This window comes from Rhinolophus sinicus, chromosome 7, assembly GCF_057876585.1.
Source record: "Rhinolophus sinicus isolate RSI-liver-muscle chromosome 7, RSI-T2T, whole genome shotgun sequence".
Taxonomy (NCBI): domain Eukaryota; kingdom Metazoa; phylum Chordata; class Mammalia; order Chiroptera; family Rhinolophidae; genus Rhinolophus; species Rhinolophus sinicus.
Window position 1 is genome coordinate 20,944,285 of NC_142507.1, and position 26,202 is coordinate 20,970,486.

The following is a 26,202-nucleotide window of genomic DNA, read 5'->3' on the forward strand; positions in this document are numbered from 1 at the left end:
CCCAGTGAGTATACCAGGAAGGGGAAGCATTTTCTAAATGGAACTAAGGAATGGTTCTGTGTGGACCCATCTCTCCAAACGCCCAGGAGTTTCCAGTTACATGTGACCAGGCAGAAGGGCACATGACTCATGGCACAGGGATTCTATGATTTTATTTATTAGCTGTCTGTTTCCGTGATGCTTCTTCAAAGCAGATGGTAGAGGTTTCCTTTCAACAGAGATCCACAGGACCAGGGTATTGCTCTCAGTCATCCAAGGAGAGCTGCTGAATTCACTCCCAGGAATAACCAATGTCCCTCTGGACACAAAAGATGGAATAGGGGTCAATTCACTGCCCCTTTCTTTGTTCCTCATGTGAGAATCTGTTCCTTATTCCCCAAAGGTACATCCTTCCCCACGTTGAGATCTCCAGTACTACTGATGCCAGATTTGGTGATGACTTACAAGGAAAGTTAAATTCTTGATTTTTTTCTTTAGTTCTACAACTGTAGAATTAGTAATATCTGTGCAGAATTCAAGAGGACCAACTGATCTCCTAAAAGCAAGTAACAGATTGTTCATCCTCTGAATCAGGTGACAATGTTGAATTTCCCAGTGGCCCCTGCTCCCCATCCTCCACACCAGCAGTCCCTGAGTGTCTGTGTTTTGCCTTGAAGGTGTTCCCAGTGCATAACACAACGCTTGGCACATAAAAAGGTGTTCAAGAAATCTTTGTGGAATGTATTGAATGGATGAGTAATAAGTCTATGAGCTCAGTGAATTGGCAGTGAGCTCAGTTTGCAATCTGCCCTTTCCGTAGGTACAGAGTCAATGAAAACAAATACTCCTGTTATCACAATTGCACGTGGGCTTACAGGCATGCAAGTGCGCTATTTCACTGTGGTCATTTGGAGGAATACATAAAATTTAAATACATCAAATAATATGACATTTTAACTAGCATCAAATATATATAATGGTACATGTCAAAATGCCATGAATTTAAATGGAAAACAAAGATTTTAAATCTTAGTTTTTTTTATTTTGTTTCAGACAGCTGAACAAGGCATCTACATTCTAGCACATCCTCTTAACAATCACTAAACAAGTGGAAGATTACTTACTTACAAAAAGACAAGGGAGCAAAGCCATGATTATCCAACAGGGAGTTTGAATCCCCAAATAAATTATCTTACAAAAATATCAGACTTGCTTTTCCATTTTTCTACTATTAAAAAAAGAATTCGCATTAAAAAATTCTGTAGCTGACATATAACAAGTTAAGATAATCATTTTTACATACTAAATAAGTCCTTCAAATAAATATTTTACACAAATTTAAGCTTCCAAAAATAGGTCAATGTATTTACCCTACACTTATTTGGTCCACTAAAAGACTATGAGTTATTTATAAAACTGACATTAAACTGCACTGTAGCTCATATCCTACAAATAGTAACATGAGTATCACATGCGTCTCACATGTACATATTACATACATGTGAATGGCTAACACTGCTGTGCACACTACTTCCATAGGGAGTTTTAGCCTGTAAAAGTCCTCTAGCCTATTGTGAATCAAATTGCAAGAAAAAAACAAAATACTTTGTCTATTGTAGACATTTGCTTCATAATTTCAAAAAATGCAAAAATCATCATAATTTAGTATTAGGTTGATGAAAAAGTAACTGTGGCTTAAAAGATTAAAAATAGGGGCCGGCCCAGTGGCTCAGGTGATTGGAGCTCCGTGCTCCTAACGCTGAAGGCTGCCAGTTCAATTCCCACATGGGCCAGTGGGCTCTCAACCACAAGGTTGCCGGTTAGACTCCCTCAAGGGATGGTGGGCTGCGCTGCACCCCCTGCAACTAACAAAGGCAACTGGACGTGGAGCTGAATGGCGCCCTCCACAACTAAGATTGAAAAGACAATAACTTGACTTGGAAAAAGTCCTGGAAGTACACGCTGTTCCCCAATAAAGTTCTGTTCCCTTTCCCCAATAAAATCTTAAATTTAAAAAAAAGGTTAAAAATAATTGCAAAAACCACAATTATGTTTGCACTAACCTAATACATACTTAAAGATTACTGAACATGAGATAAAATTAAGTACTGCTTACAAATACCTGAATGTGGCGAGCACACAAGTGAATGTACATTACAGAACTCTGGCTTCTATCTGCTCTACTCCTGTTGTTGTATACTCAAGTTTTATATGGTGTTGGATTCTTGAAAGATGGGAATTTAATTAAACAATGTTACATTAACTTTTTCTGTTATAATAACCAACTTTAAAAAGAAGCACAGTGGAAGGGTATAAGGCTTTCTGCATCTCCCCATATTTTAAAAGCCAGTTTGATTTTTACTGTGATATTATATTTTAATTAACACTATGCTAAAAATAAAACTGATTGCATTATGGTTTTATCACAATATTCAAGTCTCATTGCTAAAATATTCCAAAATAAATCCAGTAAACAATTTCCATTTCCAATGGCTTAACCAAGAAACAAATCTAACAATTTTTTTAATCAATTACTATGAAACTGGGCTGAGGACAGCTACATTAAAACCCTGCAAACCAAAGCCAATCATGCAAAAATTTACAACACCAACACTTTCCATCCAGGATAGAAAAATGAGCATCCAAAGTAAAGAGAACCAAAAGATTGATCAAGTAACCAATACAAAACCATTTTTCTGTCATTTGAGCTAATGGCTACTGGAAACTTGAAGTTTCCACTTTGGTTATTACTGGTGGATCCTAGAGTCACAGCTTCAATGTCAAATGTGACAGTGGGCCTAGAAGTAATGGTAGGCAACTGATTAACCATTTCTTTTCCGTTTACAAAACCTGCACAGTTTGTATTAATGCTCACGGCTTGGTCCTGCTACAGAGAGTCACATCCGTTCTGTTTTTCTGCACATACTCCTATACTGTCTCTTCTGTCTGCTTATCCTACAGTTTCAACTCTAAATGTTATTGTCTGCCTACAAAAATAGGTGAGGATTCAGAATCATTCTGGAGTGCTATATTTCTTCCACTGCTCAGACTGTATCCCTCAAAAACAGCTGTCCACTCATGAGGCTCCACTGTGGAATGACCTATCTGGGGGACCATCCAAGGACTCCACTCCCGTCAGCACTCTCCTCCAGCACAGACTCTGAACTGGTAATAACATTGGGGTCTATGTGCAATACTGTGAGTTCAGTTTCATAACCTACATATAGGTCCTCAAAATGATTTGAAGTACATTTTTTTAAATTTTATTTTATTAAATTTATTGGGGTGACAATTGTTAGTAAAATTACATAGATATGAAGTACATTTACGGAACTAGAGTCTGTAATCCTGGACTATAAAGTCGTCATCTACCTTACACCATCATATGATGATACACCTTCAGGTTTCTCTATTATTCTTCTATCTGTACTGGTAGGTGACACGCTACTGTTCCATGTTTAAAAATGTGGTCCTTTACTATTAAGAACTGAGTCATCCAGCTGAGTAGATAAACAAAGCACGTCAACAGGTAAAGGCACTTCTGGTAAGCTGTCCAACTTAATGCGTGAGGCCTTTTTGGTAAAGCTCCACAGTTTTTCATTGTGGTCCCCCACGTAGCCAAGAATGGCAATTTCACCTAGTTGAGCCAAGTCCTCTGCAGTTTTAAATCCGTGCTCTGTCAGCTTCTGGCAGTCAACTAGTGATTTAACTAATGGTCTCTTGTTCAAATGTGTCCACTTCTTGCAAAAGAGTCGCCAACCGCTCATTCGTGAGCTTCCCAAGGGTTCCCTTTAAACCATTAAAACGCTGTTTGAGGACATCTCTCTTTGATGCACTCTTTGATCTGCCTCTGTGCCTCCCATAGCACCTATAGTCTCAGGCCCAGCTCCCACTGTGGTAGCCCTGTCCTATCTCCACTTTCTCACGGGCCTCCTGCAGCCAGCTGGGGTTTTAGCTCCACTGCCCCTCATCCAGCCACGCGGCTGGCAGCTGAGGGTGCCAGAAATAATTTTTTTTTTAATTCTTTAAATGCCTCTCAGCATCGAGTCTTGTGTTTCTGCAAAATTAGGAAGAAAACAAATTTAATTAGGTACAGCCAAAATGTTGGCTGCTTTCTAAAATAAGCAAAAGTTTCATTGTATAGAAAATAAATTTTCAGTGGCAATCTACTCTTCAAGTAGAAAACAGTGAAATGTAGAAATATGAGAAATTTGAGATTAAATGTTTATTTTATACTTCAATATTTCAGAAGCTAGGTTTAAAAAAAAAAAAGCACCTGTTTCCTTATTATTTGAAAACAACTTCAAAAACTTTATAGAGGGTGGTCTGATTTTTCTCTCCTGAAGCAGTTGCTTTAGCTTCCAGGATATAAATGGGCCCAAGAAAATAAAAGGAACAACAAAGATTCAGGAATCTCAACATCCGACTGTGATGCTTGAGCACTGTGTCCTGGAAAGATTCTAGAAGGGGTTTTCTTTTAAGATATTAGTTATCCTGAAATCTGAGACACATTTGGGCTGATGACTTTTTCTCCAAGTTGACATGGAACAACTTCCAGCAATCTAATTAACATATTTTAATTATAAATTGAGGAACTTAAAATAATTAAATGCACTTAATAATACCTGTGTAACTTTACACAAATCCTTCTGGAGTCATAAGAAAATAAACTTTTAATTTCTTTTTGCCTAATTTCAAATCTGTTAACTAAAACAAAGTTTGAGTGCAATAGACTTTGTATCAATTTAATCTCACCAACGTTTGATATTTTCTAACAAAGACAATTTATGTGAGCTAATTTGTGAATGAAACTGTAATCTATAGTGTTGAAATAAATTTACTTATCTAATTAAATATACTTCTTCGTGCCCTCCAACAAGGAACTCAAGCTTTTGTTTGTTATACCTAAGTAATAATTTTTAACTTTAAAAACTATGTATATATATATATATATATATATATATATATATATATATATATATATATATATATAGCTCACGTGATGTACATTGGATGCTTCTGGGGGGAAAAAATTACTTGGGTCAGGATTTTTCAAAGTCTATAAATTAAATTAAAAACACTAGAAAAATAGTGTCAGAGATCAAAAAGTATTCAACCTGTTTGGGAAAATATGTTTTTCTGACATGAGCTTTCAGTTTTCCACTTAACTTTGTTTTACTGATTTAAAACTGAAAGAATTGTTCTGTCATAATTAAAAGATTTTAAGCCGCTGCATGACTTTGTTCTTTCAGTGCTTGGAGTGGTTTGTTTTCCTATAAATATGTAAACCTATCAAAGAAAATAAATGAACTCTCTGTGCATCCAAGTTCTATTTGCTCATTAGAGACAGAAATTTAGCAAATACAACCACTAAGGGAAATAAACAAACTGGCTCCCTGGTGTCCCAGATGCCACAGTAATTCCCAGAGGCTGTTTTCACCAGGGAGAAGGGATAAATTGCTCATCCTCAGGGACATATTAATTTCTTCACAATGAAGCATTTGTTTCCTATTCACTGGTGAGCTTAGGAATGGAGAGAAGCATGCTTATGGTCTGTAAAGACCTCTAGAAAGTTGGGTGTAAATAAGAATTTGCCTCTGGAATTGTGAAGGAAGCAAGTTTTCCGTAATTCACCTGATAAATAAATATAAATAAAGTAAGCCTAAATAAAACTCTCGCTCATGTTTACAGTCTTCTCAGTCTCCCTTTCAACTGCTTTTCTCCCCCATCATCAGCTTCATTATTTATGCCCTCTGAGTTTCTTGTCCCTCATCTGTTAAGTGAAGAATATGTAGGCAATGGTCCCCAAGTTGCTTTCAGATCAAATATGATCTTAATTCATATTAAAGTAGTAGCAGGTGATAAGAGCTTGTCGTACCCCCCACACACTCTCAATTTTGGGGAATTTTTATTTAACAAGAGCTTTAAGCTTTTGGTATCTTCCCCCAAATAATAAATCTTATCCACAAAAATATAAAGGAATATAAAGGGATACTTTAGAGCATCCCACAAATTATACCTTTCCCCCAATACATACTTCTCCCAAGCATGAAATCTCCCTTTGTATACGCAAGGGATATGTGTGGAATCTCTGTACTGATTATCTAATCATTAAAGGATTCATTTTTTAATGATGGTTAACCGAATGTGTATTATGTTTTTCAATGATAGATATTTTAGAAAATTGTAAAAATCCTTGGCGAGGATTCTAAGCTTGTACCTACCAAGTAGAGGGGAATAAGAATAATTTTGTATGGGACTTTTGCCAAGATGCAACACCATATTACTTTGAAACAGACGAATTATTCAAATAGGAAGCTAATACACTTGGGAATTTTCTAGAATACCTCCAATATCCTTGAAAGTGCCCGTGGTGAAAATGTTAAAGTCTGTACTTACAACAAGCAAATATAGTTTCTAATGTCTATTTTCTTTGGCATTTTGTGAAACAGAAATGACTGTTATCACATGAACTCACTTCATGTATTCTACAGACTAATTGCAATCTATCCATATCTTCAAAATCATAGACTTTAAGGTCACTCCTTTGGAATTGGATATAGTCACATTCATTGAAAAAGACAAATAGCCAACCACAATCCAGTAGTTGGGGGGAGACAATGAACATTTTAAATCATCAAGAAATTGTTTATATTTTCCTCTTGATGGGCCCATATATCTTATCTCATCTGGATTTATCCTACTTCCATCTCAAGTTTCTCAGCAGCATGTGCTGTGAGTTCTGTTTCATTTGCATCCCTCCATGAGAGAAAAGGTAAAGGATCTCAATAGATAAGGAATCCCGGAGACCTTAGGAACTGAAGACGGATGACTTTGCCTGATAACTGGAGGTCCTAAGGTGCTCTGATGAGGTCAAATGCAGGGTGACTAATTAGAGGTCATAATGCAAAGCTGAAGACATGAATGTACCCTGTTTCCCAATGTCATGCGGACAATCATAGGATGGTTTTCAGGTCTTCTCTGGGGACTTGCAAGACAGGAAAGAGTTAGCTCCCCTGGATTGCCCACTGGGGAACTTTGTTGAAGGGTTTTCTCATGGTCCCTGTGGGTCTTCCCAGGCCAGAAGGAAGAATTATGTGCGCTGAAGAGTGCTGTGATTTCCAGGTACTCTTTCACCTAGAACCAAATTGTTCTTAGAGTTACCAGAAAGAGTAAATCAGGGGGATAAAATGTACAGGGGAAAATAAGAGTTATTAGAAAGAAGGGAGCCTCAAATTCAACACCAGGGTTAAGTTTGAAAGGGTGTGAGGGAACCAGAACCCTGAGGACACCATCTGCCTTCATATAACCCATTCCCCCAAAAAGCACTTTCCATTGAGTCGCCTTTTTATTACTTATGTAGGAAACACACACATACACGCTCACACGCACCCACACACTTGTCAGTGGCACAACTGCCGTAACCCCAGCAGCATAGGAAAATTCTCATTCAACTAGTCTTGGCTATATCTTAGTTTAAGTTCTTCATTGAACACACACTACCTTTCTCTTCTATTACCTATTCCTGATGATTTTTCTTCTCTTGTCTGGTGTACATGAACAGGGTCATGGAAGAGATTGTTCCTCTTCAAGCATTAGAAGAGGCTGTGTTTTGCCATGTTTCATCCAGCCAGAGGCTGGCCACATGTCCCCGGTCACCCTGCCAGCCTCCTTCCACATTTGTAGGTCTAGATCACATCCTCTTTAGGGCACCTCCACAAATGTCTTTCCAACAACTATAAGGAGAGCCCTCCCTTCTGCCTGCTCATGGCCTCCTGGGGACCCAGGGCATGAGGTGCACCCAGCCCCTCTCTCTGTCTTGCAGTTGTCAACAACTCAGTATACTGCATGGCGTCTGGCTAGAACTGGAAAGGCCAGCAGTGGCAGTCTCTTCCTTTGTGTGCTGACAACTTCTTCTGGCCAAATAACTTTTGAAAAACTCACTGCTTTTCTTGCAACTCAAAAGCAAAGTTTCAGAGTTCATGTAGCCTTCCCAGTCTCCTGCTGTTTCTGAGATGGCAAGCATGAATACAGAACATCTTGCCCAGGTGCTGTCCTCTGAGATCACTGTGTCCAATCTGGATTCGCTTCCCAGAGCTCACTCAGCATCGCCTTGCATGAACCTTCCATACCAGGCTGCCTAGAGTAAGGGGGAATCAAAAGTCAGTGCGAAGCTTCTGCTAGAAAAATATGAGAACCTTCAGGAATAACATGCCCCATCCACTTTTGTTCAAGTACCTCAGCCATAGATTTCAGGCAAATTTGAGACAAATTGCTTACTGAAAAGTGGGGAAGCTGAGCAATCTGAGCTTATAGATATTTCTTTTCTCTCTCTCCAAATAACATTATACCTTTCAGAGGAGGGGAATGAAATTCAAAGAGATCAGAATTCTATTTCCAATTTGGTCACTGCTTTCAGTTTTCATGCGCTAACCACTTTATGTTTTCAAGTCTCAACCTCTCTCTGATCTACCCATATAATAATAATAATAATAGTAATAATAACAGTAATAATAATAATAGTTATAATGATAAAAACGACACATTGCATTAATTATATCTCAGCTCAAATCCTCACAGAAATCTTAAGAAATACTATCACTGTTTTACAGACAGGGTAAGTGAGGCACAGAGACGTTAAGTAACACACCCAAGATCATACAGCTAAAAAGTGGTAAGCTGGAATTCCACCCCAGCGTCCAACACCAGAGTTTATGATCTTAGCCACTCCGTGAAGCACTACTGAGACCTGAGTGCTTCATGTTCCAAATTGAAAGGTATAAGGATTATCTAGGGGATGAGAGAAAAAGTGGTAAAAATTAAGCCAACAGTCACATATGCTCTGTCCCTCCCTCAAAATCCATTATTAAGTTGTATTTTGTAACCAAGGTGTCAGCTCCTCCTCTCCGCCTTCTCAGAATCCTAAGATCTTGGCTTGGATCCTCAAATTCTTCAGTGTGTGATATTTGAAACACTAGCCAAGACTTCGACAAATTTCTAGGTGCTTATAACATCATGGAGTAGTTTTGCCCTTTGGTTTCCTGTTTCTGTGATGGCACAAAATTAAATCTAGTCTCACTGTGCATTTGTGGACACAAAGCTATAATGAAAAAGGAACGGTTCCTGAAAATGGCATTTGGTTACTCTCCCACTCTGGCATTCCTTTGACTTGCCTTAACCTCTGCCTTTCTCCATTTGCCTTCTGCATCCTTTCTCCTCCTCACTCTTCCTGCCTACACCCCAAAATAGTACAAGTTCTCCTCCCAGTATTCTTAGCTAGATTGTTCTGCTGTTTCAGCCTGCTCCTGAAAGTCTCACCTCTACCACAAGTGGCATATCAAACAAAGAAATTTTGGTGCCAGCTGTTAAGACAACATTTCTGATACCTCATTACAATTTCATAATGACGCAAGTGTGATTTTTTTTAAAAAAGGCGTAAGGTGTGCTGCAAAGAACAGGCAAATACTTAAGATGCAAGAAAATGTCTAGATCTAATGCAACCCATTATTTGATGTTTAATTCCTTTCACATGATTCCAATCAAAAATCTAGAATGAAGCCCCTTGGAAGCAGGGACATGGAGGTAAACAGGACAGACCAAATCGGCCCTCATGAAGTTTACCTTCAAGAAACAGAATGCGCAGCAAGTCAGCAAATGAACATACACTGCAATGTCAGGCAGAGGTAGTGCCATGAAGGAAGCTACAGTAGATCAAGCTATGGAAACTGAAAGTGTAGAAGGTATTCTGAATAAGACGGTCGAAGAAGACACCTCTGAAGGGCTGTTTGGGAAGACACCAGAATAAGTTAAGGGAGTGAGGTACATGGGTATTTAGGGAAGAACATTCTGGAGGCAACTGTTCCAGAGGGAACAGCAACTACAAAGTCCCAAGGGGAGACCAAACTTGATAAATGTGGCAGCTGAACATGGCTGTAGCTGAATGCGCACAAAAAGAGCTCAATCAGTGCAGAAGGGAGTGGGCAGGCTTTTGACCTCCATGCACACACTTTTCTTGGTTTTGGTCAGCTAAATACCTTATGATTTTATAAATCATTTTATAAATCATGAACATATGATTTTATAATGATATATCTTTCCCTCTTAGACCTAAGTACAGGACTTTATACTTATATTTTCTTTTATTTACTTTTTTATATTTTTATATTTACATTTAATTTTTGGTCAAGTTTAATCCATAATAAAAATTTTCAAAATAATGGTTTGAATAATGACTGTATTATTTTCTCAAATTATTCTGTTACCTGAGAATTTGATCAACCTGCTTCCCATGCCTTCATCCACAATACAGATGGAGTTTCTGCACGCTGGGGACTCACTCTGCCATGGAATGAGAAATGTTCTTCAAAATTAAATACCATTTTATTAGAGGATGAGTTCTTAATGATAACGTAGCACAAAGTATACTTTATTAGCCAAAGCTCTGTTGGTGGGCATTTAGCTTCCTTCTTGAAACACATCTCTGTGTGTGTGTGTGTGTGTGTGTGTGTGTGTGTGTGTGTGTGTGTGTGTGTGGCTTTCTGCTGTTCTGCTCTTTACACCTCCCCATTCTCCTCTTTCTCTTCTCTTTTCAAGGTTTACTATTTCCACTCCACTGGAGGTTGATGCTCTATATTTGCTCAGTGTGTTCTCTGGAAGGCTATAAAAAACTATTCAAAAGCTTCAAGCAGGGATATGACATGATTCAATTTACATTTTAAGGAGGTCAATTTTGCTTGCTGCAGATATCCTGAAGTTGACCACCACCTATGAGGAAGCTGTTCTGAGAAGAAAACTATTAGTCACTGGTTCACAAAGTTTGGTTTTGAGAGTTTTTCTTTATATTTCTTGTCCAGGTTGCCCGCTCTCTTCTGTCTATGCATATGTGAATAAGTGTATGAAACTATCTGTTGGTTAAAGACGTACAGAATAATATATTGACATGTAGAACTGGAACCACAAAAATGAAAGGGAGAAACAAAGGGAAAACTATAAGTAGTAAAAGAGAAGCAGCCTTATAATATATAAATGGAAGAGAAATAAATTGTATGAAATTGAGCAGAATTAGACTAATAAGAATAACTAGTAACTAGTAACATTACCTTTAAAGGAACTGAAAAAATAGGAATGAAATTGGAGGGAATCAAATTTGACATAATTTTAGATACAAAAAGAAAAAATCATGTGCGATCAATTCTCATCAATGCACCAATTTATCTCTAAGAACAGTCAGTTCCATGGAGAGGGACAGACTGGGACAACCAAGTGGTGATTTCTCTTTGACTAACCAATTCACATTTTTGCAGCAAAATCAGCAGTTAATTTGGAAGCAGTTCAGCAGAGACTGGAACTCTTTTATTCAATAAAGCTAAGACTGCTGGGGAAAAAAATTTGAGAGCTGTAGAGATAAATAGCTACCCATAAGAAGGAGCAAAAATTCAACAATAAGATAATAACCTTTCCATAAAAATGCATAAAGAAATGAATTAAATTGCTATACTTTTGTGCAAGCCCAACTCTGCTTTCCAAAAAATGTCAAAGCATAGTTTGATCACCGGGAAGTCTGATTTTTAACAAACTCCACTACCAAAAGGATCGTATCAAGAGCTGATTACTTTACTTGCAAGAGGGGATTTTGTTAGTTTGGTTTGGTTTGATTTAACATGAACAAGCCTAAGAAATAATTGCTCCTAACTTTCTTCCTTCCCTATAAATGGAAACCTGGATCCTGTCTTCTTATTTAAATATAATATGTCAAACATAAAACCAGAATAAAGGGTAATTAATTTGTGAGACTACCTTACCTAATTAAACACAGCTCCTTGCCTCTCTAAAAATAAGCAGAGAGCTTGAAGCACCTCAGATTTTAGATTTTTAAAGCATCAAAATATTAAATGAGGGAAGTCATTCAAAATAATCATGAGAAACAAGACAAATAATAGTCAAGTATGACATCAAGAGAAAAAAGGAACATAAAATTCCACAGTGTCTTATAGACAGGACTGGCTATGTAATCTGTTGGGCCCAGTGCAAAATAAAAATGTCAAGTTCTTATTCAAAAAGCAGCACAAAAATGCCATTAAAATGTACTAAAATATGTACTAAATCTTAGTCTAATTTTGCTCAATTTCTTAGTCTAATTCTGCTCAATTTCTTTCATGGTCTCTCTCTTGACTTGTCATAGTATTTTTTTTATTTGGTACTTAATGGTGTTCAAAGTAAATAAAAATTAACATTTTTAATTATTTGCACAAATTTTACTAATCATCTTTATATTGTGCAGTGCTCATTTAAAACAACGAAAATACTCATATGCAGAATCACCAAAATACAATTCCCATTTTGTAGTACTTACTTATAGTGGGAACACTGAATAAAACTAACCCAACTGTTTTTATGTCACTCCTTGATATACACACACTCTACGAGCACTCTACCTTACACTTATGAATGAGTAGGAAGGATTGAAAGGAAAAGGAACTATGTCATCGTCCTATGTCATCATTTTCACCATAAGTGTTTGGCTGACATAAGGAAGTAACATGAGTAAGAAAGGATATGATAGGGATCCTTGGTCATTCATGTTTCTTAAAACACCATTGACTTTTTTCTGCGGTCAAAGAAAGTTCTGGTTCAAACAGAAAAGTGTGACTCTCAGCACTCTACGTACCCCCTCTCCCTCAGTCGTGGATGTAACACACTCACCTTGTACCTACTTTGTTTCACTGAACTCCCACATGTTGTAGGTCCACCAGATTTCTGTGCTCGTGGAGTGTCACAAATGCTATATGCAAATGTGGTGGCAAGGAACAGCAGAAACATATTTCCAGCATCTCCTCTGCTCATGTGCACTCTCCATTGTCCCATCAGACTTCATTTACCAAACACAATTTCAAAAATAAAATCATCAAGAATTTCAAAATGGTGACAGCAGAGCATTAAACCAAGCACAAATCACACACCCGTGAAGCCCATCCTGATTACAGCATTTTGCACATGTTGGTGAAATCCATATATGAGAGCCTATGAAGACTTGGGTGGACCAACGAGGCAGCATTCAATCACTGTGCAGTGATGATTTTCATCAAAGCATTCATTAAGTGATGGCTTGGATGTCTAATATTGCCAAGTTGAGATACTATTGGCATGTTCCTCAATGGTGTTTCCATCCAAAAATAAGGATGTTAATTTTCAAAAAGCAAACAAATGCATAATATAATACATAAACAGTACACAAATAAAACTTGAGAAGGAGCCAGTAGGAATGAATGAACGAACACTACCAAATCATCAAACAATGGGAGGACATTTCACTGACAAATCAGATGTTGAATTACAACATCTGATAACAAGATTAGATAATAACTAAAATGTTATCTAATGGGTTATTCAAAGAAGGTATTGAACTGTTGAAGGGTATTGGGAGGCACGCTTTCCTTCTGCTTACAACTCTACTCATTTTGAAGTTATCTATGTTTACAATAAAGACAAAATTCTAGAAAAATTGCTTTTATAGCATTTCTCCCCCTTCATTATAATTCAAAAATACTTTAAAATAATATTAGACTGTAACTTGATAATGCAACAAAGCACTACATATAGGAAGGCAAGTTGATTTTAGCTGAAACAAAAGAAGTAGACACAGTTTAACATTTGAAAAAGAAGAGTGACAGTTTTTTAGGTCACTCAGAGTTGCTCACTCTTACACACTGGACGTTGAATCTAGCAATCCACGTTCAATTTGGGGGGAATTTGCCATCCACTTTTAATTAGAATATTGCCTTTTTGCAGCCTGTAATAAAATAAGGATGTAGGCAATGATGAACATTGGTTACTAAAACTATGAAGTGAAAAGCTGATAGGAAGAGTACAATGGAATGGATCAGACTGATTCCCCATGAACTCATTGATCAACCTTAGTATTATGAAAAGAGATGTGGGTCCTCTATAACACACAGCATCACCTAGGAATTATTAATGAAAAATTAAAATGAACTTGAATCTGATCAACTGTCTAGATCTAAACAGAATTTAGAACACGCTAATTGACATTATGGGTATACAATCATCGAAGTCCAGAATGTGGGAAATGTTGCAGGATGAACAATATAGCTTCTTTCACCAATAAATATCAGGGACCCAAGGATGTCAGAAAGTGGAAAGCTACATGTAAAAAGGGAGTTAATCCAAATCATTACATATCAACCAAATGCAATGTTTGATGTTGGTTTCTCGTGAAGTCTGTGGAGTTTATATCTTAAGCTTGAAAAATGTTTTACTGTTTGTAACATATTTTCACAAATTCTCCAATCCTATAAGAAGACAAGAGCTATGAAAAATCTACAGATATGATGAAAATGCTAGAGTTTAGTTTCCTGGTACTTCCTGTAATGTTGTCCTCTGTAGATCTAGGTGTGATGTATAGCAGGTATATACACCTTGGCCCCCCTAGAAAGAGCTTAGTGAGTGATCAAAGGGACAGCATGAGTAGGGCATCTTACCTATTCAGGTGGCCCCACAGCCCAGACTCTTAAAGTTCAGGGTCCCAGAGCAACTGAAAGGAATAGTATTGATTCCAAAGCAGTATTAAAACTCAATCTTTCTACACAGATTTACTGAACAACTACTATTTTCCCCATTGTGCTCTGAGGTTCTAATGGTAAAAACCAGAGTAAAGTGTAATCCTTATCTTGCAGAATCTCACAGTAAAATGGAAACGTTGGTGCTTTTCTGCCAAATTGAGACTATAAGTGGGAGAGAGAATGGAAAACTGAGAGTTTCAAATGTCCTTCCTAATACATGTACAGCCATATGAATGCACTTTCACTTTTTAGCTGACATTCATACATTCATTAAGCAGGTATTTATTGCACACTTACCACATTCCTGGCCCTGTTGCAGGCACAGGGAAGAGAGACATGGATGAAAGAGACAACAGCCCTGGCCCTCAGGAGGTGTGCCTTCCCTTTTTCAAGTACAGTGCTGGATTCACTCTTCCTCAAATTAATGCATTCAAACTATTATTGGAGGCTTCACAAGTTGCTAAATGATTGAATGACATAAAATGGAAATGAAATGAAAATACCCCCATGTAAAATTAGTAACTTAATTTTTGTTTTCTTGTACACAAAACTACAGAAATGAGCTATTTCTGTTTCTGCCTGGGACCTGCCATTTGAGCTTTTCCTTCTCTTCTTGGATTCATCTGGGCCATGCTCAGAGATGCTCCCTTCCTGGAATACTTTAGGTAAATCTTTAAGCCTCCCCGTGATTTTGCTCAGTCTCCCTCCTCTATCTGAGGCTCAGATCAGTTTTCTACCTGGAGTGAGTCACCTGAGCACAACACATACACCAAAGGTCAGATTACCAAGGGGAAAACCATTGGATAAAAGTAATACTTGTACATATATTTTGTTTGTCTTTCAGACTTCAGTTCAAACTTCATTGACCCTCAAACCAGATCAGGATTCATAGGTTGTCTTTTCAAAACACTTGTAATAGGGGCTAGCCCGGTGGGTCAGGCGGTCAGAGCTCCATGCTCCTAACTCTGAAGGCTGACAGTTCGATTCCCACATGGGCCAGTGGGCTCTCAACCACAAGGTTGCCAGTTCAATTCCTCGATTCCTGCAAGGGATGGTGGGCAGCACCCCCTGCAACTAAAATTGAACATGGCACCTTGAGCTGAGCTGCTGCTGAGCTCCTGGGTGGCTCAGTTGGTTGGAGTGCATCCTCTCAACCACAAGGTTGCCGGTTTGATTCCTCGATCCCCCACAAGGGATGATGGGCTGCGCCCCCTGCAACAACGGCAACTGGACCTGGAGCTGAGCTGCGCCCCCCACACCTAAGACTGAAAGGACAACAACTTGAAGCTGAACGGCACCCTCCACAATTAAGATTGAAAGGACAACTTGACTTGGAAAAAAGTCCTGGAAGTACACACTGTTCCCCAATAAAATCCTGTTCCCCTTCCCCAATAAAATCTTTAAAAAAAAAAAGAAAACAAACACTTGTAATAGAGTCTATAATCTGTTTGTGTGATTATTTGATACGTCTTTCTCCCCCACTACAGGGCACAGAATAGACAGTCCATTTACGTGATAAATAAAAAATATTGAGCAAATGATTCTCAGAGTCTACATAAGCACTGCATTAAAGAAAAATCACAAAGTACAAAGTTAATCATACAACGTTAGGATTTTATAGCAAATTAGAAAATAAAATTGGTTAAAAAAAAGTCATATTCTTTTTGAGTAGCAAAGTAAGTAAAAATAATTTTTAAGGAAGAATTATGTATATGATTTCAAAATTTATCAAAAATGTCCATTATTTAAAGACAATTTGGTTTGGAAGTTTCTAGCTCTTAGCTTGTTTTAATTCTGTATGTTCAAAAGTAGCAAAACGTATAAATTCTGGAACATAGTAACCAAATATGCGTTAATTACCCATCATTCCACATGCCTTCCACCTGTTAGGAATAGATCATTTTTATCAGGTCTCGTCTGTTTAAAATCAACTTCATTCTATTCATCAAGTTGACAATCTTAAATGAAAGTCAGTGTTCTATTTGATTTCCTGCCATCAGAATGTGCCTTCAGCCACAAGAACCTTCAAATTGCCTTTTCCTGGGGAAGACTGCAATATGATAAGCTCACAGCCAAAAAGCCCTAATAAATCAACTGGCATAGAGAATAAAAGTGAAAAATATACAAAAAAAAGATGTCAGATCTCATTTATTTTTAATTTCACTCTTTCAGGATACATATATCTTTTTTATGTTTAAAAATTATCTCTAAATCATCTATTGAAAAGGGGGCTTTCAAATTAATTTAATGTCCATATCATGTGTAAGGAAACACAATAAGCAAACAAAGCAATTTCTCAATGGCCAAACAAAGCCTTTCTTCTCAGCTGAACACCTTACGTTGCATTAACTTCTGGGAGAAGCTGATACACTATATAAGAACTTACAGATTTCTTACCTTGTGCCAGAATAGCTAGAAGAAATTCTCCTGGGGTCTACCAAAAATTAGTGATCCCTTCTGCCATCAGTGAAATCTGTTCAGCAGTAAGTAATGGTGTCACGCAGGGCGGCCTTTGGGGTCTCTGGTCCCGCTCCCCACATAAGAACGCAGGACATGGTGAGGCCAAAAAGGAACACCCACAGAGCCATAGATACGGGAGTCATGCCACTATATTCTTGCTGGTGGCTGGGTTGGAGACACAGGAGGCAGGAGCCACACTGTCCGCAACCCGCCGTCCTAACTGCAATCCTTGCTTGTCAGCCACCATCTTCTTGCTAGCCCCCATTTGCTCCTAGTGAAGCCACGGCAGTTATGTTAGTGGCCAATGGCTCACTGGTTACAGCTGACGGCCAACTAGCCACAGCTGATGGACACCCAATCACAGTTGATGGCCATTTACTACCTGAGCCAGCACCTTTCCACGTGAGGCCGAGAGCCTGGAAACTGCACTCCTAGCTCTGTCCCTACAAATGGCAAGTACACTCAACAGTGCTTTAACGTATCATTTACTTAATAACAATTCAGAGGCAGGCAGGCAGTCCCAGGGTTGGCCTGGCACACCCACAATGCCACCAAGCACCCAGTACCACTCGCCTTTTCACTCCATGTCCCTCAGCATGTCCTTGGGCTTTTGTCCTTGGGCTTGTTTCCTTATAGACCTCATGTGCTCACACAACAGTGTCCAAATGAAAGAGAAGCCAAAAGGAGCTTCCCCTTGACCCACAATCTCTTTTATAAAGGAGGCAAATCTCTCCCAGAATTCCCATTTAAGCTCATTGGCTAAAACTGGGTCCCATGAATACTCCTGGACCAATCATTGGCAAAGAAATGGAGTTACTGTGATGACCCTGAATCAATTCCAATCCATTCCCTGAGGACTCACGCTACCCAAACAAAAGGAGACTTTACCATTTACTAAACAAATGAAAGATCTCAACCAACTGAAAAGGGTGTATTTATCCCTCAAAAATACCTATATTTCTATTTTTAGCAGTTTAATTCACTGAACAGGGACATGCAGCTAAGTAATGATGAAATCAAAGTGTAAAAGATTGATAAAATATTAGCTCTGAATAGTTGAAGCTTTAACAAGAGATTGAAAGGGTTTCATTCTTATTTCTAAGATAATTCTAAGTGTGTTATAGTTGCAATAAAGGCTTCATTACTGAATATTAAAGATTTACCTTTTTTGTTCATATAGTAACATTTAACATTTATTAAATGACATTTGTTAGATTAAATGAACAATTCTCCAAAAAGAAACCTGAAATTGTAGAGAAGTGTCTAAATGTTAATGTTGAAAGTCCATGAATAATCTTTATGTCATCTCTGCAAAGCTATTTCATTATTAAATATGAGTAGTTCACTACTACTGAGGAAAGGCATAACAGGAGCACCTTCTTACTATGCTACCATGACCATTATTCAGCATTTCATACAAATATTTTTCAACCACCTACTTATCAGTCTGCCTACGTATATCACCACCCTATCTATATTTATCATTATGTCCACAAAGATATCAAAGGGGACTTTTCAAGCCCTCACTTAAACACAGCTCTACTATTTCCCAGACCACAACTATATCCAAAACGTTTATCTAGAAAGATATTTTTTCTTGCATAGACATGTGCTGAGTTACTTGAGTCAGCAGTTCCTCTCCCAGCTTCTTTCTAACAATTCATTTAAGAACTGGCCCATAGCGTTGCCTGGTTAAGCTCTCCAATCATTAGTTCATGAAGGGTTCTCTTTGGAATGGCTGCTTATCTACCCTCCTTCACTTCTCTGGAACAGTCATCTTCTCCATAGTTCCTCTAATATCACATAGACAGTGATACCTAAGGGCATCCCTGTTTGTTTTTGACCCCAAATGAAATGCTACTGGATAAGGAGCTTCAGGTCCTTTTGCCAATGTTTGTACCACTCTGAACTATCTTTCTACTTGCCAAAAAACAGTGGAAGCCAAATGAAGGTTGAGTAGCTATCTTCCCCTCCTCAGATCTTACAGTCTATGCTACATAGCCAGAGAATGAACTCTACACTCCTTGTACATTTCCTTGATTAAAAACAAACAGACACACACAAAAAAACACATAATGTTGAAAAGCATAATAATTTATTTATTCTATTTTATTTTTTATTTTTTTTATTTTTTTTCAGAAAACAACATATCTCCTACAATTGTAGTGGTCATTTCCAGATAGTAGAAATACATACCATTCTCTATTCTCCTGTGCTTTTACAAATTCTCAATATGAGGAGAAACTTTTGAGTCTTTAACTTTTTTTCCAGTGGAAAACTAAAATTTTTTAGTCCCCAGTATCATTCAGCAAATATTTAAGCACTTTCTATGTGCCAGGTGTTGAGAATTACACACTTAACAAGTGCCATCCCTAACCAACACAATTTTGGCATTTTCTGTGTTTTTCTGATGAGGGAATGGATGCAAAGAGAGCTTAGTTAACTTGCTCAAAGTCCCACGGTTATTAAGTGGACATGTCAGAAACCCATGCTCCCTTCCAATATGTTTGGGTGTTATGTTCCCAACATTACTATTGAGAATTGTGGGATTTCCAGTCAAGATGGCAGAGTAGGTAAACACTGTGCTTGCATCCTCTCATGACCACATCAAAACTGCATCTAAACTACAGAACAACCATCATTGAGAATTGCCTGAAGTCTAATTAAACAGAAGTCCTACAACTAAGGACATATAGAAAAAGCCACATCGAGACTGGTAGGAGGGGCAGAGATGCAGAATGGGCTGGTGCCCGTACCCATATGTCATGGTTAAAAATCAGGAAAGATATCTCAGAAGCAGAGGTCCTCACTGAGGAGAGAGGGGTCCCAGTCCCATATCAAGTTCCCCAGGCCAGGGTTCCAGTGCCAGGAAGAGAAGTCCCCATAACTTCTGGCTGTGAAAACCAGCAGAGATTGTGGCTGAGTGAGACAAGGGCAGCTGCAGTCCCAGGCACTCCTCTTAAAGGGCCCACACACAGACTTATTCACTGATGGACTCACTCTCTCTGAACTCCAGTGCAGGGGCAGCAGCTCAAAAGGCACCAGGGACAAAAAAGGAGAAACTGAGCTGTCTAGCTTCAGAGTGAGGGCTAGAGGGGCAGATGGTACAAGTAATTATTCCTTTGTTGAGCTCTACCCCCACTCAGGGGGGTGCCATATCTGAATCTCCATAAACCTAGCTAACACCTGTCACTCCATCCTGGTGATTCCCTGAGACATAGCCCCACCAAACTTGTGGGCCCAACCAAGCCACTTCCAGTGGCTTTTCCACACAAATGGCCTGTCATGGCTCATGTTGCAGACTTTCCTAAAATCTCTCAAAGTTTCACAAATCCCAAACAAGCAGCATCTGGCTTCAAAGTGTCCTCTACCTCTGGCTAGGTAGCCCCAAGCCCAAGATTAGCAGCAGCTGGCCTGAGTTCACAGCTTAGCCAGGTACCTCCAATCCCAGCACAGGTGGAAAATATCTGCAGATTATTTTGTGGTTCACATCAAGTGGCCCCAGGCAGGGCACAGGTGGAGGCTGAACATGGCCTGCAGTGGGTCCCCTCCCAAGAGGCTCTGGGGCCAGCACTCCCAATTGCTGGCTTCAGAACAAACCAGAGCACCAACAGGCCACCTTCATAGATGACACACCCAAAGGGAAGACTAGGCAGGTACTAGAGCCCTGCTAAAGCAAATCCTGCTCTGTAGGGTCAGCCCCTGAACAATAGCTCCTCCACTATACTCACAGCCAGTCCTCACAGAAAAGCAGCCCAAGAATCAATCCCTCTCACTGATGTGCAAACAGCAACCAAGTCTCAACTACAACAGGAAGGCATGCACAACCCACATAAGAGACACATGTGGAGCATGTGACCAGCTCAGTTGACCGGGGGGACTGTGCCACTAGGCCCCACAGGACACCTACCTAATACATAAGTCCACTCTACTAAGAACAGGAGGCATAGCAGCCCTACCTAATACATACAAACATACACAGAGAGGCAGCCAGAATGAGAGACAAAGAAATATGTACCAGATAAAAGAATAAAACAAAGCTCCAGAAAAAGAACTAAACAAAATGGAGACAAGCTATCTACCAGATGCAGAGTTCAAAACACTGGTGATAAGGATGCTCGATGATCTCAGAGAGAACTCCAACAAAAAGATATGAAACATAAAAATGGAGATAGAAAACATAAACAAGAACTATTCAGAAATGAAGAATACAATAACTTAAATGAAGTATACATTAGATGGAATCAACAGTAGGTTAGATGAAGCAGAAGTCTGAATCAGCAACTTGGAAGAAAAGATAACAGAAAATACCCAATCAGAACAACAAAAAGAAATAGAATTAAAAAAAAAAAAATTAGGCTAGCTTAAAGGGCCTCTGGAACAGAATTGACATCATAGTGGTGTCAGAGGGAGAAGAGAGACAACAAGGATTTGAAAACCTATTTCAAGAAATAATCATGACAAACATCCCTAAACTACAAAGGAAATAGACATACAAGCCTAAGTAGTGCAGAGAGTCACAAACAAGACGAACCCAAAGAGGCCAACACTGAGACACATCATAATTAAAATGCCAAAGCTTAAACACAAAGACAGAGTCTTAAAAGCAGCAAGAGAAAAACCGTTACCTACAAGTAAGCTCCCATTAGACTGTCAGCTGGTTTCTCAACAGAAATTTTACAGGCAAGAAGGAATTAGCATGAAATATTTAAAATGATGAAAAGTAAGGACCTACAGTCAAGATTACTCTACCCAGCAAAGCTGCCTGCAAGAGGTTCACTTCAGATTGAAAAACACTCACAGACTGAAAGTAAAGGTATGGAAAAAGTTATTTCATAAAAATGGAAATGAAACCAAAAACGGAAATGAAACCCAAAAAAAGCTGGAGTAACAATACTTATATCAGACAAAACAGACTTTAAAACAAAGACTATAACAAGAGACAAAGAAGGACCCAGTAATCCCACTTCTGGGTATTTATCCAAAGAAACCCAAAGAACTACTTTTGAAGGAAATGTGCATCCATATGTTCATTGAAGTATTATTTACAACAGCTAATATGTGGAGGCAGCCTGGATGTCCATCAGTGGATGAATGGATAAAGAAGAGGTGGTACATATCTACAATGGAATATTACTCAGCCATAAGAAAAAAAGAATGAAATCTTGGCACCTGCAGCAACATGGATGGACCTCGAGGATATTGTGCTCAGTGGAGTCAGACAGAGAAAGACAAGTGCCATATGATTTCACTTATATGTGGAATCTAAAGAACCAAATAAATGAACAAACAAAACAGAAACAGACTCATAGATACAGAGAACATTTTGATGCTTGTCAAATGTGGGGGTTTGGAGGATGTGTGAAGGGGGTGTGGGATAAGAAGTACCAGTTGATAGTTACAAAATAGTCATGAGGATAAAAAGTACAGCATAAGGAATATAGTGTGATATTGTAATAACTATATAGTGTCAGATGGGTAGTAGACTTATTGGGGTGATCACTTCATAATGTATATAAATGTTTAACCGCTATGCTGTACACCTGAAACTAATACAATGTTATATGTCCACTATAATTGAAAAATAAAAAATGATTTAAAAAAAAAAGAATTGTGCCGCTTTGTGATACGTCACCTTGTTTAGGTGGCTCTCTCATATAGTTAGCACATGTCCATTTTATTCCTGAACTCAATGATAAACTACTTACAGAGTGGCTGCTTCAGGCTTCAGATACTTCCCAGTTATCATCTTCACCAGAATCATTCATAACTCTGATGGTGACCTTTAATTTTTAGTGTGTTTTAACTTTTTCCAAAAGTATAACTCTGAGGCACAACCACCACCAAGTTTAGAAAGGCAAAACTCCCAGGAGAAATGGGGTAGCAAATCGCAGACAGAAGAGGTGGCATCAAATGTTTTGTTGTCCCCAATACCACCTTATCTGATGCTCATCCCTCCACCTCCCTCTTGTTCTCATCTCATGATTTTCACTGTGTTTTGTTCTGGGCAGTGATGGTCAAGTGAGCACTGATCCCATAAGCCTGACCAACCTTCCCTCCTGTGCTCTGAGACTTCAGCTCTGATAGCTCCTGTTTCTTGCTCCAATTCCTGGTTCCCCCTCGTTTTCTGTGCTCAGAACTCTCTCATTTCCTCTATGCTAAAAACCAAACAAAACGAAAAACACCCTCCAAAATGTCATCCTCCTGAATCACTTTTCTTGTTAGTGCTGTGGACAACAATATCACAACTGTTTGTTGAACTTTTTAAAACTTCCATTCTTAAATTCTTTAATAGTCATCTAATTAGGCATAGAATTCCTTTCTTTGGCAGTAGCAGACTTGGAGATGATTTAATGAGAGTAGTCAAGAGTTGTTAAAAGCTGAGTCGTTAAAACCTAACTATGTAGTTTTGTGTAAATCCTTTAGCCTCTCTACTTTGGTTTCAGTTTTATAGAAAATTAGATAAAATATAGGATCTACTCATAAAGATATTATAATGCGTTATGAAGTGCTTAGAAAAGTGTCTGGCGCATAGAAAGTACTACTTAGTATCTGTCAAATATATTTCTGAAAGAAAAAAATAGCTTTAAATTATTGTGGAGCCAACAGAATCTTAATAAAGCCAGATTTTGGGGTTGCTAGAATGCTATTTTCCACCATGTATGGAATGAAGAATCTGGTCCCCTTAAAATATTGTCAGGCCCTGAGGAAAAGCAAATATCATCATGGTCTGGCAGAGGAAAGACAAGATTCAAGGAACAAAGCCCCAGAGTTCTCATGTGACTAGAGGCAGCCACACAAGGAAAATCTGACCCAGAGCAGCCAGAAATCAAACCAGAATATGAGAACATAAAGAAGGTAGAGACGGATCACTTCCAGAAGGGGAGGGCGAGCAACATTAGGGACAGAATCTGTTCATATGGGAAGAATGAGTATTCCCTTTGACCCACACACAAACCCCCATGCTCCCACCTGGCTTAGATAAGTCGGAAAGCTGGTATTTTGATCTCTGCCTCTCCAGCTCCTATTTGTCTGCTGATTGGTTCTGACCCCTGGAAGAGAAAAAGGTGGCTGTTAACAATAGCAACAACAATTACATGTAATTTATGCTAAATTGTGCCCTTGAATTTGGCTTATTAAAACATGCATTTTTTTAAATTAAAATTTATTGGGGTGACAATTGTCAACAAAACTACATAAAAGAAATGGGGAAAGAAAATAACTTCCTCCACATTAAAAAGAATCTCAAACCAACAGCTAACAGCATAATATTTAATGGAAAAACTATAGAGAAATGTCCCCATTAAATCTAATTTAAGATAAAATTTTAAAAATGCATATTGATTTAGGCATATGTTAGCCATTCTTTTGCCCATTTTAAACACAAAAGGGAATATGAAATGTGTCATTTTCTGATTCCTTGAATAATTCCAAGCAATATTCTGAAACTGTTGAAAACTACATTAGTAGTCTCACCACTCGGTACTAATGAGAGTCTAGGTTTCAGTGCTGGTTTTTATTTCTATGAATTTTAGAAGTCACTGTGCCCTATCGTTTCCTCAATAGAGTGTTGGTATTCTACGGATGCCTAATTATCTTTTCAGCCTGCTTTGAGAGGAACAATGCTGCTTTAGTTTTTCTAACAGACCATTTAAATGATAATGTCTTTTAGAATTAATTGACATTTTCTTTATTAGTCTCTTGATTTAAGTACAAGTATTTGAATATACATTCAGAAAACATCATCCCAGATTCCAAGGGCCTGTGGGCCTTCTGAGGTTGATCATAAACTCCAGAATAAGATCTCCACGTGTAACCTCAACACTGCTTTGGGAATGGTTATAATGATGAACTATTTTGGGGATTCTCATTTTGCCTAACTAGGAATTTATATTTATTTGACAAACACTGGTTCCAACTGTTCTCAAGTGTGCTTCCTACTAAGTACAAGTTTATTAATAGGGAAAACTTATCTAGACCCCGTTAAGTAAGGGGATGTGGGACTGGAGCCACTGAGAAGCATCTAGAAAAAGATTTCTTGGGTTATGTTGCATGTTTTTTGTAAAAAGAATAAATTTGTTTAATAACTGACAAAAATAATCAAAAAGATCAATTAGGAAACACAGGCGTTACTGGCAAATGTGACAAAGCCTGCAACCCTAAACTACTTTTGATAGTAAAGTAGTAAGTAATGACTGAAATACAAATTTTATTAACTACTCTGTGAGATTCTTTGATGTGAACAAGATTCTGTCATACTAAACTTTCTCATTACTTAGCCCTCCCTGCTATCTATGTAGTAAGCATAGCCTACTTAAGACAATTTTTGCAAGGTGTCTTTGTTTTAAGCAGCAAATACATTGTTTCTGCCAATAAGAAACTAGAAAAAAAGATATGCAATTATGAAATACCCAGAGAAATTTAAAGCAATGCACCTAAGATCTCAATGTCAGTAAAATGCCTGTAAGATGTCTATGTCTCCCTCATCAGACTTCAACAATTAACATAAACATAATCACAAAGGTAATCTTTCAGTGTTTATTTTCTTTTCATTTCCCTTCTCTTTTAACGATAATTCTTGCCTTTTATCATAGGTAGAATTCTTCCAGTAAGATTTAATTCTCTAGATATCTAATAACAAATTTTAAAAATAAGTAACCAATTATTAGACAAAAGGGAAAAAAGAATAAAGTCGAAGTGACTTTGGAAATTTTAGTCTCTTTTGGAGTTTCTTTTATTTAATTTATACATAGGGTCCCTGTGCAGACATAGTCCTGAACAAGCAATCCAGGCATTGGTTCCCAGTTGATTCAACTTAGTTAATAACTGCAGTTGTTTGTAATCAGTCAATCAAATACTAATTAATTTACAATGCTGCTGGAAAGAAAGCTTAGAGTAAAATTTATGTTCCACTAGGGGAAGTATATTTATATTATCGATGTTCGTATTAATCTCATTTGTGTTTCCTTTTTAAATCTCCACCCTTGATTAATCTCTTCTTCCAAACCTCCTCCAAATCTCATCAGTTGAACAAGTCAATACCCAGCAATGACTGTGTGCTAAGCACTAATGGTGGGACAGGTATAACCTCGTAAGGGAAACACCACCAACCACTCACAGGAAGTACAACCACAGAGAAAATTCTCCACTGACTTCTCATTTGAATACCTTATATGGCATGATA

The 26,202-nt window shown here is 38.2% G+C and overlaps 1 pseudogene; it reads right to left on the reverse strand.

Annotated features, from left to right (window-relative positions):
- Positions 1 to 2,578: 2,578 nt before the first annotated feature.
- Positions 2,579 to 26,202, reverse strand: part of LOC109438019 (cytokine receptor-like factor 3 pseudogene) — a 58,505-nt pseudogene continuing 34,881 nt past the window's right edge.